The sequence below is a fragment of the Mus musculus genome, chromosome 13, assembly GCF_000001635.26.
Source record: "Mus musculus strain C57BL/6J chromosome 13, GRCm38.p6 C57BL/6J".
Lineage (NCBI taxonomy): Eukaryota > Metazoa > Chordata > Mammalia > Rodentia > Muridae > Mus > Mus musculus.
The window spans coordinates 33,508,143-33,527,406 of record NC_000079.6 but is presented as its reverse complement, the minus strand read 5'-3'; the positions used below and the strand labels follow the sequence as shown (position 1 = coordinate 33,527,406).

The following is a 19,264-nucleotide window of genomic DNA, read 5'->3' as shown; positions in this document are numbered from 1 at the left end:
AAAATGTTTATGCTGTTTTTGAACTTTAGAAGAGCTTCCAGCAGCCTGGTAAACACTATCAGAACAACAGGAGAGATCCTTTCACAGAGAATCAGCAATTTACAGGCTTTACTCCCACATTACAAATATTTAAACTGTTTTGTAATAATTTCTCTTATTATACAAAACTTTCTTTGTTTCTGGGATATTTGGTTAACTAGATTATTGACCAAATTGATCAATCACATTACTTATCAAAAGTGGCTAAATCTTTCAGATCCTTATCCCAAGACACTTGCATTAGTTCTTCTAAATCTAAGTCCTACTGCTTCTCAAAAACCCTTATTAGTGTCTTAAAAAGTACTAAATATCCCATAAAAATCAAGTAAAATCTAAATGAAGCTACTCTTAGACAGAGGTGGGCCTTTTAACATGAAAACAATTCAGAAGTGGTTACAGATTCTTCCCACAGTGAGTTTCTGAGAAAGGAGAAACTAAAAAATTAAAACTTAAAACTAGATGACTTTACATACTAGAAAAAAAGAAGCCACATCAAATATTTCTTTCCACATGGAGGGAAAAAACTATAACTAGATATCCCTGACCAACTCCTACACTTTAGGGGGTATTCTTATAATTTTATATGTTTAAAAATTATTCATTTTATATTTTGAGATTATAGTACAATTACATCATTTTACCTTTTCCTTCAAGTCCTCCAAATCCACCCCTCCCTGCCCTCTTTCAAGTTCACGAGCCCTCTTTTGTTGTTACATTCATGTGTGGGTGCATGAGAATTTCTAAATACATGAATGCAACCTTCTCAGTCTATATAATATTGTATGTATATGTTTTCATGACTGACCTTTTGATATTTGAATAATCAATTGGTCTGTTAATCACATAACATGAAACACTCTGCGGTCTTATAACCTGGCAAAGGGCACAGATGAATGTCAGGACAGGGGGAACTGAATGTGGGCATCATAAGTGTAGGCTGACAGGAAGAAATTGCCTTCATCTTGGAACATGGTTTTCCATTTGCCCATCTTCGCAGAGCTGTGGGAGTGGTGGAGATGCTAAAGTGTGAACTCTCTTCACATAGTAAATGTGCCTTTATGGAGATGAGAATCTGCCAAAAAAACAAGAAGCTGTTGCTTTTGTTGTGCCTGATGAAGAAAAGGAAGGAGGGGTGGTCATCATAGAACACTGGGACCGATGGTATGAATGCACACTTTGAAAATAACATGGCTGATTCTGCTGCAGCCTCTGTGCCTTCCTCATTGACCTCCACAACATTCTTGGCAACAAACTTGGACAGACACAAGTTTCTCCCTGGAGACATTGCTGGTAAGTCAGCATTGCCCTCTTGGAAGACATCTACTGTTTGCAAGTACTGAAACACCTACTCCATGTCATAATCCACTTGCAGTTTAAATTTTGGAAGGAAAACTTTAATATCAGTTTTCTTCATAAAGTTTAGCTTGTCCATTCTGTTCACTTATCCCTGTTTTCCACCTGACAAAGGAGAGTTAGAGACTTTCAGATTCATAGTTGAGGTCTTCCCTAGAGGCACACAAGCCCTCCTGTTCACAGTCCCCTCTATCACCACATATGGACACTACATATTCACACAGCCAGGCAGAGTGAGAGTCCCATTGACCTGTTATCTTGTGTGTGGTTTCCCTGATGTGCATGGAGGCCATGTAGTCTAGGATATGAAGACCTGGTTGTCCTTTCCTAAATCACTTTTGAAATACCTTTTATTTTGAAATATTTCCATTTCCAAGTGGTTTATGATTTAGGTTGTGTTTGTTTTAGTTTTGTTGATCTAGCCTGACTTTTGATGGAATATAATTTGCTTCTAAAATATTAAAAATTGGAAAATAATGGACTCTTGCTGTGAATCTTACCAAGAGTTTGTTTCCTTTACTTTTTTTGGGGGGGGGGGTGTTTTGGCTTGAATATAAAATTATACCCAAAGTCTCCCATTCAGAATCATTGATTGAGAGGCATTAATTTGTTTTTGCATGATATGGGTCTAGCTGAATTAAGGAAGTTGTCACTGAAGGTATACCACTCAAGGTCATCCTATGTCCCTTCACATTTCTCTGCTTCCTTTTTCTAAAATGTCTGTTTTCTCTGCCATATAACCTGCCACCATGGAACTCAATGATAGGGTCAGATAACATGAAATGAATCATATGAAAGAGTGAGCCAATACAATTCTCCCCTCTGGGTAATTTATATTTGACATTTTGTCAGTGATAAAAAAAAAAAAAAACTGATTCAGGCTGGAGAGATGGTTCAGTAGTTAAGAGCAGTGACTGCCCTTCCAGAGGTTCTGAGTTCAATTACAGAAAAACACATGGTGGCTCACAACCATCTGTCTTGGGATCTGATGCACACTTCTGTTGTGTGTCTGAAGACAGCTACAGTGTAGTCATATAAATAATAATAAATAAATAATATTAAAAAGAAAAACTAACTCACCCTAGAGAAGAGATGTCACACTTAGGCAGTTGGATGCTTAGAGCCAAGAGGCTCTTCTGCTTATAACTACTCTTAAGGTTATGAGCAGTCCACTGCCAAACATTTAGAGGCTAGTTTACACACTGTGGAAAATCCAACTGCAAGGAAGACCAACATGCCTGACTCTGTCCTCCCTGTTGCACATAATTCATTCCTCTTTGTTAGGATAAAGGACAATTTTTTCTTTCAATTTTATGTTCTCAGATATTAAAAAAATTCTAACAAAGATAATGATATGGATTATATTTACAAAGGGGGATAGCTTCCAAGTACTGTGCTTGCCAGGGCACTCTGGTGGAGTCAGCTTGTGAGGCAGAAATGCCAAAAAGCTGCTCATGAGAAATGAATTTCTAGGACTCTCCTCCTGGATGTCTGGTGAAAGTCAGCTCTCCAGTTTGGGTCAGTTTGACAGGCGAAAAGCCTGGAAGCTGTTTCACGAGGATAAGAGTTCCATGGAAATTTCCCTCCCGGAGTTATGGCATTTTTTTCCCTAACCCATAATAATCAAATTTCCACCACGTTAGTCTAGTGTATAGATTTACGTGCACTCTATTAAGTATTACCTTATAGTAAATGCCTTTTAAGATTGTATTCTAACATAGCTAAAGCCTTTTCCCAGTGTTCTTAGATTCCAGATAGCAGCAAGGAGTTTAACCTATTCAGTAACTAATTAAGCACTACCATAAAACAATAAAGCACTAGCCATCAATTCAGTTGTCTGCAGAAAGAGTCTGGAATTCTCACTGAGATAGAAATTCATATTACAGACTACATCCCATGCCAAGAACAAATTAATATACTATACTGATAAATGAGGATCCTTCAGACTAGATAATTTAACTAGGCCTAGAGAATTTTGGGGTTAGTGACACTACATTATTCTTGAGGCATGTCAAGAGTTAACAAGCCCCTGGTACTAAGTGTGAAATTCCTGCCTGGCACTAAGCTGATCCTAGGCAGGGCTTGTTATCCCTAATGTAAACATTTATCTTGTCCCTACAAATTCCCTTTGAAGTCACTCCCCATGCATCTGTGGTAATCTCTAGTGTTAAACATTTATCTGGTTCCTTTTGAAGTTACTCCTTTTGCACCTGGAAAATTCAATGTGCCTTATTCTGTTATGATTTGCAAGTTCCTCTGTATTATAAAATGTCTGAGGCTCGACTGGAAAATTATATTCAGATTCAACACCTCCCTTGTGTGTTTGTCTGTCTGTCACTCCAACTCTTTGCCCATCTGCTTAAGAAATCCCATTCCACACAGACCAGGGACCCAGAGGGTCTGTGGCATGTGCTCACTTTGTACCTTAGTTGTCCTTAATTCATCCTACCAAGCAGTCCTCATACATTCTAGTGATAAAATTATGTCATGTGGCAAGTTCACACAGCCCACAATGGATATCTTGGACATTGCTTTGATTCCCAAAGTCCTGTTACTGTGCATAGCTCAAAACTGTGTCTGTATCATACCCAGATATGGAAGTTTCCAGGGTGAAAACATTGTGCTCTCATCTAATGAGAAAGGGCATAGGGGATATTAGATTCTTCTCAATGATATTTAGAGTGGTGAATCTACAGAATCTCCTGGCTCACCTTGCTGAGGTCCACAATATCAAACAGGAACAGGACTACCAAGCTCAGTTTCATGCCCTCAGAGAGCATTACCAGTAATTTTGCCTGGATTGCTTCACATAGGCAAGGTTAAATCTGTCTTTCTTCCACATCACCTATACTGGCTTTTTATCATTCTGAATAGATAAATACATGACATAAAATATATCACTGAGAGAGGTCAGGTTTCCTAATGAGATGCAGTTTATTCCAGCAGTGTTTTCTGCACTCACAATAAAAACAATATTCATGTTCCAATGTACACATATGCAAAGTCTGTCATCTTTGTGCTTTCATTAAATAATTGACTTTGAGTAGATATGGGCCTGTTTTATTTACGTTTCTACTTCTGTGATAAAACACCATGACCAAAAACAACTTGGGGAGGAAAGGTTTTATTTCATATTAAGCCTCTCACATTACATTCGATCATAATATGAAGTCAGAGTGGGAGATCAGTTAGAAACCATGGAGGAATGCCACTTATTAGCTAGGTCCTCTTGGCTTTCTCAGCCTGATTTTTATTCACACAACTTAGTATGACTGCCCAGTGTTGGCACATTCACGGTGTTGTTGGACCTACTCCATCAATGATTAATCAACAAAGTTCCCAACAGACTTGCCTCTAGGATAATGTTATAGAGACAATTACCCCACGTAGAGTTCTTTTCAAATGGTTGAAGCTTGTGTCAAGTTCAAAAGAGACAATTAGGGCAGGGATTAACTAGGAAAAATCATGTTATATACACAACAAGAGAAATGTGTCATTGAAATATTAATGTTTCAAAGTGCTCCTCATGTTTAAAATGATTCACAAAGACTCATGTTCCAAAGCATTTGTCCACAGGGTAGCACTACAGGGAGCTGGTCAAACCTTTAGGAAGTAAGAACTAATGGGAGAAAGTTTAGGAGTGAGTCAGTGTGCTCTGACTAGCAGACAGCAATGGCCCACATGTACACATGCACTTCTGCACTTACTAACCCTGGAACATGTCTGATACCAGCAAACAAACAAAGACAGAACTTGGGACCAGGGCAGCCAATTGGATGGTACCAGCTGCACAGGAGGAGCAGTTATGGACCACGGGGACATGGGCAGAGGGTATAAATACACTCCCCATTACTAAAACAAACAAGTCTGCTGCTTCTTCTAACCTGTCTCTTGGAGTCTATGTCATTGATTCTCTATCCTATTAGCCACTACCTGCAAGGACCATACTGAGGGGCTGAGCCCTGGGCAACATCTGTCACCAGAACAGGGAACCCTATAGACTCCCATTGGATTGAGTGCTCGTTTTGCTCGCATCTATTGCTTTCTGAGAGTTGATTTTCACCCTGAGTCCAAAGTCCTTGAATCAATCTTCATTTGTTCTCACAATTGTGGCCCTAAGGTCGTCCTTCCTTCATGGTCTCAGTACCCACTTTTTAGTTGATTCGTGGGAAGATAGACCCTTTTTAGTTTTTGGTATATGACTCTTTTAAGTAAATTAGAGGGCTCCTTTGGCATTCTTTATCCATCTGTATCTGTCCATTTGCATAGGGTATGTGCTTTTAGTTTCAATTTACCCTGTATCTCAACATAAGGCCTGAATCCCGAGGAGATGGAACCAGGAATTTCCACACCCCCCCCCCATGGCTCTTTCCTGCATGGAGACACTTTGTGGGCACAGGGCTATAGCCTAAGGAGCTGTGGAAGTTCCACAAGACATTTGGATCTGATCCATTTTCTCTCTTTTTGGTAATAGTTTTGTTTGTCTGTGGAAATTCATCTTGTTTTGCTGGCAAAGTATTGGGAAGTCTCCCCTCTCATTTTAAGAACCCCCAATCCAGGCATTAAAACCTCTTTTGGACTTGGGAGGCAGAGGCAGGCAGATTTCTGAATTCGAGGCCAGCCTGGTCTACAGTGAGTTCCAGGACAGCCAAGGCTACACAGAGAAATCCTGTCAAAACAAAAACAAAAAAACAAAAACAAAACCCCAAAACAAACAAACAAACAAAAAACAAAAACAAAAAAACCACTCTTTTGGTTACCTGAGGCCTAAAGGCTAAACTCTAGACCATTAGGGATTTTGAAATGAGAACACAATTCTGGTGCCTTGGTCTTACCTGAGAAATAGTGGGACCCCAATTTGTGGATGAGAGTACTCTTCTTTGTCCTCTCTCACTTGTCCCAATTTTCCTGGCCATCCTAGCAAATCCCAACTCCTCCTCTCCTGAGGAGGTAGGTATAGAACAAAATAATCTTTGTCAGTAAGAAACCAGTACTAATCTCTCCATGGCATCCTACTACCATCTCTAGGGAATGCAGGTGGTTCCCCACCCCTCTGAGGAGGAGGAGGATTCATCTCTACACTCCCTCAGACAAGATTCCTTGTGCTGACCCTACTATAGGGAGCCTCTTATGCTCTTTGCACCCTTCCCCAAGTACCAGTGGTGTGAGATGTAGGAAGCTGGAACTGAGGGAAATATACCCTGCCCATGCTATGCTATCATACTCATGACCTTTGCTGCTGCCCAAAGTGATCTTTGGAACTCTTCCCCACTTGCTCTCCCACTGTGTAGGCCCTGAGCTGAGATATACCTGTCAATCTCAGACCCAATGCAGGTATGCAACCATGGATACCCATCCCCCTTACTGATTAGAAAAACAGCAAATGAATTGGGACCCAATTCACTCTACTTTGAGCAGGTCCTGAAACAATGTCCTATGCAACTCCAAAAACAATATGACTTCTCAAGGCTTTTCTGGAACCATCAATATTTGTGAACTGGCAGTCTGCTTATGAGGACCACCCTGAGGCTCTAGCCTGTGATAACATTCAGGCAGCACCAATGTTTCCTTAGACATGATAGTGGGGCACGATAAATTTATTGATTTGGCTGCCCAGTATCTTGTAGGTCAATATGCTTATTTCCACTAGGTTTCTGAGCCAACATTCAGGGCCCATCTGTGTACTTCTGCAACTTCATTCAGCAAGTAGGGGAGCCCATCATGGACTTCCTGACCTGGGACTTGAAGGCTGTGGAGAGACAGGTGGACTCTGGTCCCATCTAAGATATGTTCATTAAGCAATTGACTTGGGAAGGTCTCAGTGCCTCTACCTTCAATATGATGGTTGCTGTCTGCAATGAGGACATCCATAAGTGAGTCTTGGCCACAGGCAATCTTGACCCCCACCTAGGTGCAACTGTAGCCTTGACTGCCTTGTACTTCTGGCTAACTGGCAGAGGCCCTCCAATCCCAAGACTTCACCTTACAGAGCAGCTGGGGGTGGTGTAAGACCAGGCACCTATGGGGGGGGGGGCTGTCCTAATTCCCCCCTGAGCATGCATTGCCTCAAGTGCAACAAAGGCTTCCACTGTGCTAAGGACTGCAGGTCTGCAGAAACCCAACTACCTCTTTTGTTAAATTCCAAGATGGGTAACCTTCAGCCCCACCAATAAAAAACCATGCTCCTCAAAAGTATTCTGAACCCTACCAGTATTTCCCTACTTCCCCATAATGAGCATCCACCTCAATGGGCAGACCGTCAAGGGAGTCAAGGATACCAGAGCTGATGCCACTGTATTGATGTAGAATGAGGCTTTAAGATTCCCTTACTAGAAGTTCAGTCTTGGTCCCACTATAAGAAGTGTGGGAGGCAAGCACTCAACCATAACTACTGTATGACTGGTATACTGGGAAAATCTTGATGGCAATCAGGGGTCAACTACCCCTATTACAGGTGATGTGCCTAATAACCTATGGGGCAGAGACTTTCTGGAGGATATGGGCACTGTAATAACAGCACATGATTGTGCCTTTTATGGTGATGTGATGCCTATTGGGACAACCTATACCCATTGTACACATATTGTTAAACCCCACAAAAGACCACCAGGAATCACAACACGATGTAATTGTATGAGGGTCTTTATTTAAGCTCGAGCTTGGGCCACCAACCTTCCTGATGGGATAGAAAGGAGAGTGAACCCCCAGGTCTATGTGAAGGGGGGGGGGGTTATAAGGAAAAAATGCAAGCAGGGGTTTCCAAATCTTGAAATTATGTGAGAGGGTAAAGAAATGTTGTCCTTCAAACCTGATATCATTTGTTCATACAGCATGTGCAGCTGGAAAGGGACTTTTTGACCTGGGAAAAGTAAATTGTGATATCAGAAGTTGGTTTATTTGTATAAACAGGTCACAGCTATCTGCGAACACTTATAGTCTTTTTTATAGTTTAAGAATGGGCTTTTGGGGGCTGGTGAGATGGCTCAGTGGGTAAGAGCACCCGACTGCTCTTCCGAAGGTCCGGAGTTCAGATCCCAGCAACCACATGGTGGCTCACAACCATCTGTAACAAGATCTGACGCCCTCTTCTGGAGTGTCTGAGGACAGCTACAGTGTACTTACATATAATAAATAAATAAATCTTTAAAGAATGGGCTTTTATCGTTTTAAGGATATTGACTCCTGTGTTTGTTTGTTTGTTTGTTTGTTTTGGCAGGAGCCACGTGCACCAGAGAAATGTTGGATCCTAATCAAAAGGGGGTGTGAGTTTCAGTGATGTGGAGGCTAGGGTATGCTGCTTTTTGTGTGTTTCATTTGCCAAGGCTTTCATTTGCCCATGGTGGGGTGTCATCATGGGGAGGGATTTCTAACTGCTCTGGTTCTGTGCAGGAAAGGAGAGTGCAGGATTTAATGTGAAGGTTTCCTGTATCTCTTCATCTTTAATGACTCATCCTAGTTCATCCTCAATTCTAGAGGCCATTGCCAAACCACAAGCCCACAGGGCTACAAATATGCACCCTGATAGCCCTTTCCTGGCTATTGGACAATTACACCTGGGTGGAGCAATGGTACCTACTGAAACCAAAGCTCTTGACTCTCAAGGAGCTGATCAAGGGACAACTTAACCTTGGCCATTTAAAATTCTCACCAGCTGATGTAATACACCCATCTTTGTTGTTCACATGAAATCAGGCCACTATACATGGCTGTGAAACTTTTGTGCCATTAATGAGCAAATGGAAAAGATGGGCACTTCACAGCCTGGCCTGCCTCACCCCAGTGCCACATCATAGTCCTAGACATAAAAAATTGTTCCTTCCAAATCCCTCTTGCCCCTGATGACAGGTACCACTTGGTCTTTACAGTGTGAGAACCTTATATGCATAAACCTGCCTCTAGGTATCAATGGACTATATTACCACAGGTGATGGAAAAGCCCCATTATTCGCCAACTATATGTGGCAGAGGCGCTCTGTAATATCCTCAAGGAAGTCCTCCTTATTTATTACATGGCTGATATCCTGGTAGCTCACCCTGACTCAAGACACCTACAGGATGCCTCTGTTATTATGCTAAGAGATTTAGCTAGGCACAATCTAAAGGTTGTGCCTAAAAAAATTGCAGTCTATTCCTTTTTATGTAATTCTCAATTACCAAAAAATTCGGACTCTGTCATTTGATGTCAAAACTAAGAAACTATACTCCATGGCAGAGCTGCAAAAGCTATGTGGGACTCATAATTTACTCAAACCTTTCCTGCCTATTCCCCCCAGGATATTCAAGGATTGTTTTCCCTCCTGGAAGGTCACTCTAGTGTCTCCTCACTAATCAGATGTATGACAGTGGCAAAGGTGTTCCTCAAGCAAATGGTCATACCCTGCTGGCATCTGCCTCTCTGGAGTTACATAGTCTCTCCAAACTTCTGTTGACTATAATCCTGTGGACTGTAAATGACATATTGGGGGTACTTTGGCAGGATTGTCCTCTGGTGTGGATATACCAAGCCTACTGTTCCCTGCACAAGATCAATTCCGAATTTGAATGGACCATCTGCCCTGCCCTTAAGACACAGGTGGTGGTCAGAAAAATCTACAATTGAGAGCTAGATAAAAATAATTTTGTGTTTCTGTCTAAGGTACTCACAGTCACTCTGGTTGGATTCAATTAGGTCTCAAGTGACGGTGACTGGGGTTCCCATGACATCAGACAACCACCTGCTCTAGGACAGGTGACTACTCCCCTTCATAATTGAGCCTCATAGCAACCCCTCCTCTTCCCCAGTAGTTTGACCCAACCACTTTGGAAATCAATTTGGTGGTTTCTAGAAAAATGGACATAATATTACCTGAGGACCCAGCTATACCACCCCTGGGCATATACCCAGAAGATGCTCCAGCATGTAATAAGTACACATGATCCATTATGTTCATAGCACCCTTATTTATAATAGCAAGAAGCTGAAAAGAACTCAGATGTCCCTCAACAGAGGAATGGATACAGAAAATTACTTAATTTACACAATTGAGTGCTACACAGCTATTAAAAACAATGAATTTATGAAATTTTTAGGGAAATGAATGGATCTGGAGGATATCATTCTGAGTAAAGTAACCCAATCACAAAAGAACACACATGATATGCACTCACTGATAAGTGGTTATTAGCCCAGAAGCTCAGAATACCCAATATTCAATTCGCAAACCACATGAAACTCAAGAAGGAAGATCAAAGTATGGATACTTTGATCCTTCTTAGAAGGAGAAACAAAATAACCATGTAAGGAGTTACAGAGGCAAAATGTAAGCAGAGTCTGAAGGAATGAGCATCCAGACATTGTCCCACCTGGGAATCCATCCCATATACAACTCCTAAAACCAGACACAATTGTGGAGGCCAACAGGATCTTGCTGACAGGAACCTGATATAACTGTCTCCTGAGAGGCTCTGCCAGTGCCTGACAAATACAGAAGTGGATGCCCAGAGCTATCCATTGGACAGAGCACAGGGTCCCCAATGGAGCAGCAAGAGAAAGTACCCAAGGAGCTGAAGGTGTTTGCAGCCCCCTAGGAGGAACAACAACATGAACTAACTAGTACCCCCAGAGCTCCCTGGGACTAAACCACCAATCAAAGAAAACACATGGTGGGACTCATGGCTCTAGCTGTATATGAAACAGAGGATGGCCTAGTTGTTCATCAGTGGTAGGAGAAGTCCTTGGTTCTCTGAAGGTTATATGCCCCAGTATAGGGGAATGCCAGGGCCAGGAAGCAGGAGTGGGTGGGTTGGTGAGCAGGGGGATGGGGGAGGGGATGGGGGTTTGGGGAGTGGAAACGAGGAAAAGAGATAACATTTGAAATGTAAATAAAGAAAACATCTAATAAAAAATAAATCCTAATAAATCCCCCCCCCCCCAAAAAAAACAAAAAACATTTTTTTTCTGATAGCCAGTATACAGTTTAGGTGGCCCATACACCCTCCTTCTCCAAGATTATAGAATGCTTGAACCTCCTCTATCTGACAATCATCACACTCCGGGAACTTCAATGACAATAGGCATATCTTTGGTATATTTCCCACATTAGGTTTCATTCAGGGTACCCAGGATCTTGGCTCAGGGGAATGGTCACAAGGACTGAATGATTATAATTGTGGATCTTGATCTCCTGGAACAGTCCTGGACACTGCACCAACAATGTTACCTATTCCCACAGAGCCTTCACCATATATACCAGGGATCTCAATGTCTCAATGCAAAGATCTGACTCATTTCTGTGCCACCTGTGTGTCTCTGAACCCTGAGATCTCTTAATAATGGGTGGGGGGAGTGAATTCCAGATGTTTATTACCCAACACCACATTGCTGATGGACATTACTCACTACCTTCCATTTGGGAACTTCCACTATGTAATAGTAGATACCTGTCTTCTTAATTCTATGTTCTGGCCCTTGCCAAAAAAAAGAAAAAAAAAAGCTTCCCATATAATTAAGTCCCTTAGTTAGCCATGCTACTAAAGTGCTTTGGGCCCTAAAAACTGATAACAGCTCTGCCTACTCTTCTATATAACTTCTGAAGTTCTGAATTCCTTGAAAATTGATCACACCTTTGGCGTTCTCTACAATCCACAAAGGAAGACCATTGGGGAGAGTACCAACAGATTTCTGAAAGCACTATTAGCAAAGGTCATATAATCTGAGGCTAAGCGTGCCCTACATCCTGCATTTGTGGAAGTGCTTTTCTACATGAATTTTCTTACCTTTGATGATAAGGGCCTTAACCTTACCATAAACACTGGGCCTCATTGTCCAGCAGCACTCCTCTCCTGGTTAGGTGGAGAGATACCTTGACCCTGACCTCACATTGGCAGCTTCCCTCTCTGCTTCTGACATGAGAGTGAGGCTATGTTTGTGTTTCTCCCCAAATTTCATAGTGCCAATATGGGTGGAGGTCAAGGGTGTGAGACCTGCCATGGAGGACCTCACAAGTCCCCCCATGCATGCTAGGGGAGTCTGACCCTTCTCCACATTCTACTCACTCATGGTATGAGTGAGGAGTTGTGAGTCATTGTGCCATTGCCACCCCTGTTATTGCCTACTGACTCAGGTTCCCTCACATACCATGTACATTTTATGAATAATGCCAAAATAGGCATTATTCATGGATCCTATAATGCAGCTCAGATGATTACTGGCACTTGGCTTATGACTAGGACTATCTGTTTTGTGATAGAAATCAAGGTGCTCCTATATATCTAATATATGAGTCTCACAGCAGGGGATTCTCATGGCAATAAAACTGCAGGGAAGGTCTGGGGAGGGAGATACTTTTCCTTGGCATTCATCTCTATGGCAGCAAAGCTTCATCTCTACATCAGCAGGGTATTTACCACCCTGCTTCCCCTCACTGTCCCCTTACAAATAGACTATCCATGACAGTCAAACTACCAAACCCATAGGAATATTGTCAACCCATTTCCCCCTCCCGCTGAGTCCAGGACTTTAGGGTACATGCTGCTAACTCCAAAGATTCCAATTGTGATCTCCTATACCTGAGGGCTATGGCACTTTGTACTGGATGAAGATCAGCCCTACAGCCATAAAACAGACTTGATATGATAACATTCCTGGAAACTGGAACCTTAGTGGTGTCCTTGGATATATTGAGCTGAGGCCCCTCTTCCTCGTTAGGGGTGGTAGTACTTTAATGGGACATTTACTCATTTGGCTGGTGATGGTATGAATGTAAAAATCTTTATGGCCTCTCAGATTAATTGGCCTTCTACCCCAGTGTGTGTTCATCCCATGTTCTTTCTTCTCATAAATGCATCAGACATCCAAGAAGTTTTGAACTGTTCTAAGACACAATGCCATCTAGTAGTGTGCTGTTTTTACCATGTCAAACTGGCTATCCTCTCATGTAAACCTGTTGATGATTGGATTCCTGTGACTAATGCAAATCATTTTCATGCTATCACATTGATGTCTTAAAATAACCTACAACTTTTATGGTGGATCAAATGTGATTTTGACATCTCTGTGGCCATCATCACCAACATCTTGCCAGCTGTAGCAGTGGCAACTCCAGTGGCAGGGGCCTTGACACAAACTGCAACAATGGCAGATACAGTAGATAGCATCTCAAGGCACAGAAAATGCTTAACCAACATCTTTACAAGGCCATCCATACTTTACAACAACAGGTTGACTGTTTTCAGAAGAACTTGAAATTGTATAGGCTATGTCTCTTCTTCCATGTGACCCTAGGTTTAGCTATTTCTGCCTGAAACCCTACCAAGTTCACAATTCCACCTCAAAGAAGCTGAAGTTGGCCCATTATATTAATGGGATGTGGTCCAGCAAGTTCCTCAATTATTCTATAATCTCTGGGGAACAAACAAATAACTTAGATTTCACCAGACCTCTGGCTATGTCTTTGAAGTAAGCTTTATCACTAAAGTATGGGGCAACATTAAAAGGCTCTTTGATCCTCTTTGATAGTCACTCACACAATCTTAGGGGGTATTCTATTGTTAGTAATCATTCTCTCTATTTGTCTTATGCAGCATGTATCATCAGCACTCAATCAATAAGACCACACTTCAAGTCTTGAGTGGCCTGGAATGCCCTGAACAGGGTCCTCCTTCCAAGGTTATAAAGGCATGGTCCTCAGAGATAGAAATAACTTCCCAATAGACTGATCTACTTCACCTGCACATGCTCTCCAGAGAGGCTGACCTTGTAGAGCTGGTAGTCAATGACGGGTAAGACCCCAATAGATGGGGCAAACTAAGAGAGGCACAGTTCCCTATCCTAATTACCCCTCAGGTAGAGTCAACAGGGTCAGAGCTCTGGCTCCCACTGAGCTGCCAACTTTCATTTAAAAATGAAAAAGTGTGGATATGTAGAAAAAGTTAGTCAGCATGCTCAGACTAGCAGGCTACAACGGCCCATACATGTGCATCAGGTGCTTCTATACTTACTAACCCTCAATCCTGCCTGATACCCAGAGATGAACAAAGTCAGAGCATTGATCAGTTATTTGACCAGCTGCTATTGACCAAGGGGGCATGGACAGAGGATGTAAATGCACTCATTATTATTGCAATAAATGAGTCTGCTTCTGCCTCTTATCTGGTTCCTGGAGTCTATGCTATTGATTCTGTGCTTTCCTACTCCCTACCTCCAAGCCTCTGAGGGGCTGAACATCTAGGCAACAGTGAAGTGATGCCCCTGAAAGATACATTGGCACTGTAGCCACTTCCTGTTTCTCTCTTTTGTTTCCTGACTGACGTGAGGTGAACAAGTCTTATTTCCATCGAGATGTACTGCATCACCACAACCTGGAGTAATGAGCCCAAATAATCATTTCCTCATTTTATGTTGACCATCTTGGGCAGTTTTTTTTTATATTAATGGAAAACTGACAAACATACTATAAGTGGGATTTTCCCCATTTAACATGATCAAAAATTATACCTAAGGATACAGCATAATAAATTATAAACAACTAAAGAAGTTACCATAAAGTAGATTGGAATATTTACATAGTGCCGTGAAAGGGACTATGCACAGGCGCATCCTTTCAAAAAACAGCCTGGACATAGGCACACACATGCTCAAAGATCTATGATAGGTCATTATCTTCTAGTCCATCATATATTTCTGTACTCTCAAGAGCACAGGAACACAGGCTGAGCTATATCCTTACAGGTCATCGGAGGCAAGGAAAGTCCCAAGTTAAAATACTACAAGTTGAAGACTATATGGATGGATTTCCATGTATCTCTGTGCTGCAATAATAGTATGATAATCTATCACAAAGCATGAAATTCTTGTTAACTCATTACAATCTGGGTAATGTCTGTACAGAATTTTGTATAACTATTTATGATTTAATTCTCTTGTTTTGGTCCTGAAAATCCTGGGTTAGATTTTAAAAACAGAAATGTGTTGGCCATCTGGGAAGATTTTTTTTTATTTGAAGTTTTACATTAACATAAAATTTTGCTATAGATGACCCATATTGAAGCAAATGTCCTAATGAATTCATTTTTTAAAATTGAAAGTAGGGTTAAGGAGGAATTTAGCAATGGTGAGGCTCCAAAATGCATTAAATTACATTTTTACAGAGACTGGGTGCTAGAGACAAGCTCAGGCTGGGGAGTAGGTTGAGGTAGGACAGAGAGATGGATAAAGGTCAAAAGCCTGATGACCTTTGACTATGGCGCCTACTGTATTCGAAGCTATAAGCTCTGAAATTTTAATACTCTTGCTTATTGGCTAAAAATTGTTGGATTCTTTTCTCTTTAACTCTCTGTGCTTTATTAAGTGCTGGAAACTTAACTCTTACTGTTCTGTGCTTCAATGAGCACTGAAAATTTAATGCCTACTTGTGTTATAATTCTCTGTGCATATATAAGTACTGTGTTCTGGCAATTAACACATGTGGTTTAGTAGCAGAGGATTAAGTAAAGGATTTATTGCTAGGGTTCCTTTCTCTGTTACACCAGCCAGGAGCACCTCACTGGCAAGATGAGAGACTTGGAGCCTGTGAACTCTTTGTGAACCAGAGAGAAAAGAAAAGAAAAAAAGTGAGAGTTCAAGCACGCACATAGATACATACATTCTGGTCAACTCCACAAATATACATGCATACTTAGCCCCCACATATATACATACATATGGATGTGTGTCTGTGTGTGTGTGTGTGTGTGTGTGTGTGTGTGTGTGCGTGTGTGTGTGTGTGTGTGTAGGAAAATCTCCCACAAACAAGTTTCATTAATAAGCAATTACATAGGAAAAAACCTCAGTCAGTCTGGGTGAAATATAAGCTCCAATTTTTATTGCTCAAATAAGGTTCTACATTTTTATTGTTGAATGAAAGTAGCCCCAATGCATAAGAAAAAAACCTCTCCCTTACTGTTGTTCTTAATACTTATACCTTTTTAGGAGAATAGATCATATGGTTTTCCAAGCATCTTCAAATTCCAAAGGTTCATCTTAAGTAAAAAAGTGAGTTTTGGCAGGAATTTGTACATGAGTTTTCCATTAAGACTAGTACCTAATTAAACATTCACTTTCTGTTATTAGCTCCACAATTTGATTCCAATTGTATAAATTTAGGAATTCTGTAGAGTCAATATGAGGAATTATGGTATCATACATTTGTCTACACAGCATTGCTACAACAGAGTACATCTTCATCGATAAGCAGAAAAATCTATCCAATGGGGTGTGCTAGTGCCTGAGAATCATTACATTATGTAATATTTTTAGGAAAGGCATATCAGTAGCAAGAAGCAATTCTGGGATAAAAAAAAAATCTCTGATGTGCCTGTAATTCAGAGTGTATCCATTACAAGCCATGCAAGATGATGGATCATTTCCAAAAAGCTTACTTGTATGCCTCTAGTCCTTCCTAGATGGCTTCTGACAATTGGGCAAACTATTCTAAAATATATGCTAGTTCAAAGTACATTTTAATTAAAACTGAGATTTTTCTCACTCAGCTTTAGTATTAGAAAGCTATAAATACTGCATAATAATCATAATTTGGCCAATAAGTTAAAATGCTTATATTAACTCTTCCTCATGTACCAGAAATATATCATATTTTCTTAGCACCTAGGTTTTGGAACTATTGAACTTAAAGGATAATTCAGTTTCTATATGAGTTAGAAATAATGGATTTATGAAAAGTTTCCCAAGGGGTATGAGCTACAAACAGAATGCAAAATCACATGGGCACCAAATATTCTATTATTTTTCTATGCAGTTTCACCTTTTATTTAGAAATATGAACAGTTTTCTGTGTTTCTCTTTTAAATGGTTTTCTGCATTTTTCTGTTGTATTTGTTTCTGGGCTGAGGATCCATCCTAGCATCCCGAACAGGTTATGCAGTCTCTATGACTGAGCCCTGAAAAACTCACTCTTGATTAAAGATTTCTATCCAAGTTCTTCAACACATAGGCATGAGCTTTGGATATTGTTCCTCACCTTGTTTATTTTAAAGTGTGTTTTCCTGGTGGGTTTTGTTGTAAAACTGGTGATGCCAATATCCTTGAAAATATAAGGCATTGACAAGAACAACCTTGGTCTGTAAATTAATCTACTCATTTGACAAGAAGTCTGGAAATTTGACCTCTTGAGAAAGCATCAATTTCATTCAGGTTCCTTTTATACAGATGTAAGACACAAACTGATACATGGGCAGACCTAATCATCACATGCTCTAATTTGCTGGATTTTGATTAGACATTATTAAGAAATAAATCAAATCAAAACAACAACAGCCATGTTTGACTTAAGATCACGCAAACTGGAAGAACATCATCAAACTGAGGATGGTGAAAGACTTGTAAGTCCCAAAAGGAAAGCAGGGTTGTGAAAAGAAAAAGACAGACTCAAAGATGAAGAACAAAACAGGCAGAAAATGTGAGGAAGTGGGAGGAAACCATGATTACTGCCCAGTGCGGCTAATGTTTTTTGACATCTTAATTGGGTCTGGAATCAGATAATAATCATATCTTTGTAGGGGTCTATGAGGACATTTCCCAGAAAGAGTAAGTAATAAAAAGGAAACATCCCAGTGTGGATATCACAATGCTGTCCTGCCAGATACAAAGGTCTGAGAGAGAGGTAGCAATTTATTTGTCTACCTGTCTTCAGTCCTTGCTGGTGACTGCATCTGGTCTGTTGACACCACTGTATGTGCCATTTTTAGCTGACACTGTGAACCCAGTAGTCTTGGCCATCATGATGACAAAGGATTCTATTCTACCAGAGCATGTTAGAGACCCAACTATAAAAAGTTAATTATGAAAGGCTATTGCTATTCTATACTTCTGAGTGCGATCCTACCTTCAAAGAGATAATGCAGTTAAGAGGACAGATTTCCGTTTTCTCTATTAAGGAATATGATTTTAGTAATCAAAATAATTTTTGCTAGTGTCTGAACTCAAGAGCACATAATCCATTAAATTTCAAGAAGAAATGGACAAATAATTGATAAAATGCATGAAATTATTTTCATTCTTTATACTCTGTATTTTAGAAGAAATAACAATGTACCTAGTGATACATAGGCATCTGAATGGTTCAAATAGCAAACAATGATCACAATGATCTCAAAGGCAAATGCTGGGACCTGTCATACATGATAGCAGAATATACAAGGTTCAATCCCAAATGTGAGATTCTTTTAGTGTAATGTAACTAAGCAGTCCTGACAGAGTGTCTTAATTGGAAAACAAGTCTAATGTCATCAAGTATAAGTAAAGGAACTGAAGCAGGACATGTAGAAACAGAAAGGTGTCCTCTTCAGAGGTAAAGGTGGTAAGAATTGAGACAACAGTAACTGGAGGAAGATGCAACCAAAGAGCTGCTTATGGGAAAGGCCTATCCATCAATCTTCATCTGAGCAATAGTGGAGTCAATTAACCTATGAACATTGCAAACCACATATGTCTTCAAAGGTAAAGTGTTAGACAGAAAATCAGGTAGATGTGTTCTCATGACATTTATATCAGCCTCTCTGTCCTACAGAAACAAACAAGCTCTAATATTAAAATCTAAGTGTCTGAGTAGAATATCCATGAATTCCCTGAGCTCTAAATCATATCTAATGACCTAGATATTCTGCCTCAATTTGACTTTGAAATAACAAGCCTAAGGGGGAGGGGTCTAAGGGAAAGAAGGAAGAAACAATTAAGGAAGAAGAGAGAATGGTGAATGGAAAGGCCAAGAATAGAGGCTGTTAAGTAACTTGAACATTTTACTTTCAGTCTATTTGGAGACCCATGTGTTTAAGTGTTTCCTGGACTCCTCTGGGTCTTTGTCCGTCATCTCTGACTTATAAAAATGAAGACAGGACT

The 19,264-nt window shown here is 40.6% G+C and overlaps 1 pseudogene; it reads right to left on the bottom strand.

Annotated features, from left to right (window-relative positions):
- Positions 1 to 1,095: 1,095 nt before the first annotated feature.
- Gm11387 lies at positions 1,096 to 19,235 on the bottom strand (annotated as a pseudogene).
- Positions 19,236 to 19,264: the final 29 nt, after the last annotated feature.